We start from the raw sequence: 8,263 nt of genomic DNA, 5'->3' as shown, positions 1-8,263 counted from the left end.
AGATGTTTTACTGGAAGGTCGACACAGTAATTTTCTAACACCTTATTTTCAAACCAGTTCTTTGAGCTGCCGAGGGCTTAAGTTCTCACTAACACAGCAAACAAGAAGAGATGCGATGTATTTTGAATCTGAGATATTTCAGCAAGATTTGTGAGCATGATGTCAGTTGCCACGTACATGCTGTGTGTGTTTTGGTGAGGTAGAGTGTGCTGGAAGAGCACAGATACCACAGTGAGCTTTAGTTAAACTTAGTTTAACCAGGCTTAGTTAAGACATAGCAAGTCAAAAGCTGGGTTATTTTAAAATAAATTTGTGGGAGAGGAGGATTTGAGTGTGGGTGCTGAAAAAGAGTTTCTCCCTTACATGATTACATCAAAGATTTTCTCACTGCAATGGATAAAGTACAGCTCACTCCAGGCCACTTTAGATGACAAAGTCTCTTAAGTAATCTGTTCTTTAAATATTGCAGGACAAACACGGCCAAATGTTGTGCCTTCACTCGTACAAACTCCTTTTTATCAATCATTTTTAAGAAAAAATAACGAAGTTCACATGCATTAGAATAGAAATTAGGTGAAGAGGTTTGGTCTTCTGCATCTTTAATTCCTTCCCAAGTATTTCTATTCTTCTTGCTGCTGCTGAAATAAAACTGGAAGCTGTGCTGGGTAGGGCAGTGTTTCTTCAGTCTGTAACAGGAACTCCTTCTGTACTTTCATATGTGAATCTGGTGCTTTATTGTATTGCTGTTCTAACACCTCATCTGCAGGGCTGTTCCAGGTAGAGCACCAGGGCACTCTTGAGGAAATAATATTCCTGGGACCTCCAAACCCTCAGGCATCTCTGGGTACATCTGCATCTCGCAATTATTCTGCGGATGACAAGGAACAAGGAAGCATTGCTTCAATTTACGTGTTCTCTGGCCTCTCTGTATTTGTTTCTTCGTTAGAGACTAATGGGCAGAGCACCAGCCCAGGGCTCGAGAGACCTCATTTATGTCAGGCGTTGCTCCCAGCCTGCTGGGGAGCTCTGGCCAAGCAGTGCTTCTCCCTGTGCTGCTTCTCACCCACCATAAATAGTGAGAGCTGACTTGCTTAAAAAGTTTCTGATCAAAAATCACAAAGATTTGGGTATTAATAATGTAATCCGTCACAACGAAAAACTGATTTTAGGCACTGAATTATTAGCAGAGCTGGTTATGTACCATGAAATTTAAGTGTTAGTTATAGGGGAAAAATGCCCTAGTTCTAGGGAGAAAAATTTCTGGAGTTTTTTTCCTTTTTTCTCCTTTTTTTTTTTTTTCCCCTTATTTTCTCTTTATTTTTCCCCTTTTCCCCCTTTTTTTCTTGTTTTCCATTTTTTCCTTTTATTCTTCCTCTCACCCCCTTCCCCCCCCTTCCCTTATTTTTCCCTTTTATTCTTGCTTTTCTTTTCACCCCCCCCCCCCCATTTTTTTTTAACCCCCTGCTAGCTGCTTTCACTGCCCATGAGCTGGAAATTCAGCTGCTGTCACTGTGTTCCCCATGGCAGAGGGAGGGCTGCAGGGAGCCCGTCCGAGGCTGCTGAGAATGGGAGGTGTTAAAGGGGAACGTTGGATGGGAAAACAGAGCAGAGTGGGCAGATTGGAGAGTGACAGATTGCAAGAGCGGGGGAGAGAGAGAGAAGGGAAAAAGATCCCATTAGAAATACCATGTGTGTGTGTGCGCAGAGGGGCTGTGCATGCTGTAACGTTATTCAAGCAATCACATGTATCGTGCATTAGATAACTCCTCTGGTTGGTTAGCACTGCGAGGTCTGTGGACGTGTTTGATTTAATCCCAGACACATCACGGCTTAACCTCAAATGCATCGCGCTCCTTCGGAGCTGCTGGGGCTTTGCTGCAAAGAGCAAGGAGACAAAAGTTTGGAAGGAAACAAAACATCAAAACAGGGCTCCAAACTCCGTATTGACAGCATCAACCTCAATTCACCCCGAGTGCAGGGATAAAAATTCACAGGGATGTGATGAGAGCTGAGAGCATCAGATGGGAATGCAGAGATTTAACCCTGAGTGTTCTGCTTCCGCCAGGGGTTGTGTGTGGTTATTTTCCATTGTGCAGATGTAGGGTTGGCGTTTGCATTTTCCTGATATTTTGAAATAGTTGACAGAATTTTCCTCATCTCTCAGGACTGAGGAACATGCCATTTATTAGCCCTTAGCTGCATGTGTGCATGCGCGCACATGGCATGTCTTTCAGTGCCATTCACAATGTCAGCACAGTAACACTGTAGTTATGCCTACAACCCAATGTTTTCCCCAGCTCAGAGATGCAAATTTTACCTGGAATTAAATCATTTTTATCATCTTCCTTTGAGCAGAATTAGATTCTCAAGGAAGGGAGATGTGGAGAACAGCAGGCAGGAGCTGGGCATGGCCCTTCTATATGAATTTGCTGCTGCCTGGTGATGCTGAGCTGCACATCGTGTAACGTGGCCTGACCAGAAATAGGGGCACTGCAGCCCTCTGCCACCATCCATCCTTCCTCCTACAATCCAGGCAGACCTCAACATCGCTGCTGACTCCATTTCATTTATGACCCAGATATCATCTGCATCCAACTAATTTCTTTCTTTAAATCATTTTCCTTCTCTTTGTGTGTACACCTCTGTCTTTGCGTGTTGCCCTGAGTTAAACTGTGGAGACATTTCCAGAGCACATACATGAACCTGTCTTATTTTGCAACTCAGGATACATTTTGTTTTGATGGAATGTGGTGGCGTAGCACGTTCCCCTTCCAGCTCTTTTGTCCCTCTTTTAATTTGTAAATAGGTGATTATTTGTTGTGGCTTTCTTCAGGTTTAGGTAAACACGTGAGCCTGCAGGGCTCGGTGTTGCTATGCAGATTACTGGTTTGGATGGCAGAACTGTGAAGCATCTCAGCACACTGGCAGCTCACGCATCAAATTGCCACTGTGATTTCCTCCTTCCACCACCCTGCTACCATGAGGGGAACCCGAGTGATGAGCGGAGCCTGAACTGCTGCTAAATCTTTGGTTGCGAGCAAGGAGATTGCACGTTGGGTAATGGTGTTAGGGAAAGGTTGCTGGTGGTGCTCCCACTGCATTGCTTCCATAGGGAAGCACGGTAGCTCCCAGCTTTCCTCTTGTTATTGGCGTGCTAGAAAAGCAACATTCTGCTTTTAGAAGCATAAAGGCACATAAATATGTGCACCAGCTCGCCGAAGAACAGAAAAAGCCTTATGTCTGCTGAGCTTATGTAACAAGATTTGGTTCTTTATTTTGTACCATGTAATTCAACGCGGTGCAAACTTGCCCGTTCTGTTCTGCTGTGTCTCACTTCATTCCATTTCCGTGCTGTAATATTTTTGGTTGAAATCCCTTCTTCTCTCCCCAGTTTAAACAGCACCTATCTGGGCTAGCAGCCTCCGGCAGCTGCTTTTTTCTTAAAAGAGGTCAGCACTATTCTATGTATATGAGTCTATGATTCAATGACTAGCGATACAAATTTGCTTGCAATAGCAGAATTGCACAGAATACTGAACACCCAGCAGTGGAGCCAGTGCTGTTCTTCCTCTGCTGCTGGCTCTGCCTGCTCCTGCATCTTTGTATTTCAGCTGCTGACAAAGATACAAGCCCCAGCGCTGGGTGATTGTGCTCAGCTTTCGCATGGTACTATCTATCAGGGCATTGCTCACAAGCACTAATGAGTCCCCTCCAGGAGATTCCAGCGATCATGTAAATGCATCTTGCTCTGAAAGAGTTCTCTATACATAATACAAGAACCTGAGAGAGAATTTTCGAAACAAGGCAGAGAACATGATGGAAACGAATGTATTTTCCCTGGTTAGGTTGTAAAGGCTGAACTCACAAATGCTGATTATTTTTTTTTGGCCAACAATTTTTGTCATTTATTTTTCATTTCATCACATGCTTTAGTTTGCAGGCACATCCTGAAAAAAAAAAAGGAAATGATCTTTATAAAATATGCAACCCTCTTTGCAGCCTTATTACATCACTGCTGCAATAGGAGAGAGACATCTCTCGGAAATGGAAAACCATTTTAATGAATTGTTGTTTTATTTTAGCATCCCCGTAGGTTGCCAAGAACATCAGATCTAAGCTGTCCATCTGATGGAATCCTGAGCTCCCAAACCAGGATAAAACTGATTTCCCAATCCTGGGCAGGCTCGCAGCAATGAAGTGTTATAAAACAAAGGCTGTGCTGATGGGGGGGGGGGAATCCCACTACAAAGCAAGGAATCAGTGTTACTGCTGAGCTGTGGGGTTGGGGTTGTATCACATATGGGGTTTACCAACTCAGTGGTGACCCTCACCAGTGGTTCAGTGGGAAATGGTGGCCACGAAGGGATGCGATTTAGTGGTGGGGTAAATGAAGCCGTACGATTGGAATAGGACAGGATGCTGTCAGTGAAAAGCACGGTGTTGAAAATAAATAAATAAATGGAAACTCTAATTGCCAGGGTAAGAAAATACAGAGGAGGAAAGAGGGAGATGAAGGGGGGGGGGGGGGGGGGAGGACGAGAGCATCCCCAGTGGCAAAACGGTTAAAAGAGAAGAGTAAAAAAAAATCCAGCACAAAATCAAGCAGTCAAGTAGTTAATTGACTTTGCTTTAATCAGCCCAATGAATATTCATTAGCGTGCTGGTCCTAATCACGGGGGCCATGTTGGCCGCGTTCAGCAGGCGCTCGCCCAGCCCCGTGCATGGCTCAGCAGCCGCCGTCCGCCCGCACCGCATCGGGGCTGCGGGGATTGGCCCACGGCTGCCTCCGGGATGCCATAGCAACCCCTGGCCCGTTGTCGTGGTAACAGAGGGGTTTTGTAAGGGCCTGAGCCAGTAATCCATAGGCTTAGAAGCGGCAACGTGCCTTTGTGGGGCGTGCGGGATGGATGGATGGATGGATGGCCGAGAGATTGGATGGGCGGGCAGCGTGCGTGGCTCCCATTGTGTGCCCGCGCCGTGGGAGGGGGCTGCGGGGTCTCCTCCTCCTCCTCGCCTCGAGATGGGCTTTGGGGGTATGGGCTTTGCATTTATGGGGGAAAAACCCAGCATCATTCAGCAGCCTTCTGGTTGTGCAGTTAATCTTTGAACTCATCTGAAGGGAGGAGAAATGGCACTTGGCACTACAATCCCCCCCAAAGCCACAGCGTGAAGCAGCTATAGGGATTCATCGTTCACACTGAGTGGAGTTTTCATTCTGGAAATGAGCTGCCCCATCCGTTGGTGCTTGGGGCTGAACAACCCCATCCATTGCTGCTCAGAGATGTGGTCCCATAGTGGTATACGTGGCCACACTCCCTGGTGGAATCATCTCCACTATCCCCTGCCTGGATGTTCCAGGTGTTGAAGAAGAGCCAATGGGCTCATCAGTCATCATCATCAGTTGGGCTCATCCCCAGCACAACAGAGCCCAACAGCTGCAGGTTGAGGCCCAGGCACAGCCTTACCCATTGGGCTGCAGCTGCCAGTGCCCTGCGGAATGCTTGGAGGGAAGATGAAAGCTGTGCAGGAATCCAGGAACAGAACCACAGGAGATTAAGCAATAGGTGCTTTAAAAAAGAAGAAGAAGAAGGAAAAGAAGCATTAGTAATTTCCTAATTCTCCCTACTCTCGTGCTTTTTTCTGCTCTTAAGATAGAGCAGAAGTGGCTACAAGCAAAAAAAAAACTAATTCAGAAGCTGTGAAAGGAATCGGGTTTGGTCTCTACAAGAGTTTTTTTAATGTTTCTATTATCGTTATCTTAAATTATTCAAAAGTGTCATTTTGAGCTCACGGTGCAGGGACGTGGTTTAATAAAAGCACATGCAGGAGGATCCGCTTTATTTCAAAGGGCAGAAAAGAGAAAGAGGAGCAGTGCTGTGCTTCTGCCCTCCTTGTGCCCACGTGAATGGTCTTTAGGGCCAATGGGAGGATGGTTTGCTGTCTTGCTAAAAACATAAAGATATCTGGGGCTGCTTTGTACAGCAGCACAGGAGGCAGCTAACCATATATTCCCTTGATACCAAATGGCACCAAAATTATATGGAGTGTTTGGTGATTCGGGCTGCATTTATCTATATGATCATTTGTTTTTTTCCAGCCTCAGAACAGAGTCTCTGTTTCCATTTGGTTAAGCTTTCTGAGAGCTGTAAGTGGCCACTGAGAAGCACAGTCCCACCATTCTGTATGGGGAATGTTCCCAATATGCTGAGCACTGTCACACTGCCCCTTGGCCATGGGCTTGATGTCTCTTCTTGGTGTTTTCTTTTGGTTTGAATGTATTTGGGCTGATGTTGGTGACTCTGTGATACATGTGAGGAAGGCCAGGGCTCCACAGCTCCTCCAGTGAGCGCTTACATTTAGTTGGAGTAGTTCAGAAGCTTTGGAGAAATTTGCCCTGGTTTCTATGAGTGATTGCCCTGGGAGCTGGGCTAAAGGAAATTAATCATTTTTCAGTCCTGAGCTGTTGCAATTGTCTGACTGGGGAGCAGGAAGTCATGCCATGAGTTTGGTGCTAAACCACCCAGGTAGATACAGTGGGGTGTCCAAGAGCAGCATGGGCAACACCATCAGTTCTGAGTACAGTGAATGATATAGGGAAGAGGAGGAACCACATCACAAGTGACTTTGGATCAGAGCATGAATGTTTTCCAATGAAACCGAGGATCAATTTATAATGATTTGCAGTCTGATCAGCTGTGATGCTGGGAAAAGTCAAAATAATCCATAAAACAAGCAGAACTTGCTGATATGACGTTCTGATGTGATTTCTTCTTTTGATTTCTCTTTACTCTTCTATTTTTTTTTCCTAGCTACAAAAATCCCTGCAAAGTGGTCCCCACTGAGAAAAAGAACCCTCAAGACAAAACAGAAGGCAAGAGCTGACGGTTTTCTTCATTCTGAAGTTGTAAGTATATTGTGTGTCTTTAAATGGATGCTAACATGGGTTTGGGAGCAAGGAGTGGCTTGCTTTGTCCTAAATTCAGCCATGCTCCAAGCAGAGACAAAACCAAAGGTGTTTTCCACTGCTCGCAAACCACAGCAGTGCTTCAGCAATCTGTGTTTGGTGCCTTCCCTCTGGCCTGGCAGGAGGTTGAGTGCATATCTTGTATGTATTGATTTAGGAAGTTCTCTGGAGGCTGAGGTTTGGGTGTTGGTTTGGAGGGGCTGGATTTGTTCATGAGGACCCAGCTACTTTGCAGCTAGCTGTGAAGTCTTGTATCAGGAAGAACAGGTTTGTTAAATTGCTCATCAGAACAATGATTTTGGAAAACAAAATGGCAGCAGTGAGAAAGGAAAACCCCAACAAACAAAATAATATTTATTTCTGCCGCTGCAGCTCTGTGAGCTGAAAATGGGATGTTTTGTTTTGCTGGGCCTCGTGTGCAGAGCACAATTGTATCCAGTTGCAGACAAAAATCTGCCTGGGTTTTGGAAAGGGGAAGGGAAGGGTGGGGAGATCTGTGTTTGCAGAATCACTGATGCAGGAAGATGCAAGTGCTGTGCTGTGTCTGCTTGCATCATGTGTGAATCCATCAGCCACTTAAAGAAACAGGAAACTCGTGGCAGCCCCTCGCTGTGGTTTCCCATCTGCTCAGTGATCTGCTGGTGAGGGATATTCAGCTTTGCCATCTCCCACCTCCAAGGAGCCCTTTGTGGGAGCTCACACTTGACGTCTTTCAGCTGAAAAATAGACCAAGGGGCATCTGCAAACTTTTGTGACAAAGCCTCGATCACATTGATGGTGCCCGATGTGTGCCAGCATCATTGTGCCGTGCAGAGTAACATTTAGATTTGTTGGGGACTTTCTTAGCTGTCCTGACTAACTCAGGGCTGGACGGTTTCATTTTCAGCCAAGTTTGCTCAGGAAAGCAGCTCTGCACCCTCCCAGGCAGCGTGTAGGTGTGCCTGTTTATCAATTGAAGCCTGTTGCCTAATTTCTACCTGTTCTGACAAAGGTAAAAGTCTTGGCTGTATTTCATTCCTACAAGTTACCCATCATGGGCAGAAGGGAAGAGAGCAGACCCCAACTCTGCTCCCTGTGAGGGGGTGGGAGTTTGCACCACACCTGCATGCAGAGTGACTTGGGTAAGACCAGGAAAGCTGAAGCACTGTGCTGCTACCCCAGCAATCCTCTAGCAGTTACACATCCACTCCATTGTGCCATCATTTGTGCACACAAGTATATTACTATAGAAGGACTGTTGTGCTCGCAAAGGCTATCCTCAATGGCAGTAATTTGGTTTTGTCATGGTAATACAATGCT

Source organism: Coturnix japonica, chromosome 20 (genome assembly GCF_001577835.2).
Source record: "Coturnix japonica isolate 7356 chromosome 20, Coturnix japonica 2.1, whole genome shotgun sequence".
NCBI classification, from domain to species: domain Eukaryota; kingdom Metazoa; phylum Chordata; class Aves; order Galliformes; family Phasianidae; genus Coturnix; species Coturnix japonica.
Note: the sequence above shows the minus strand (reverse complement) of the source record.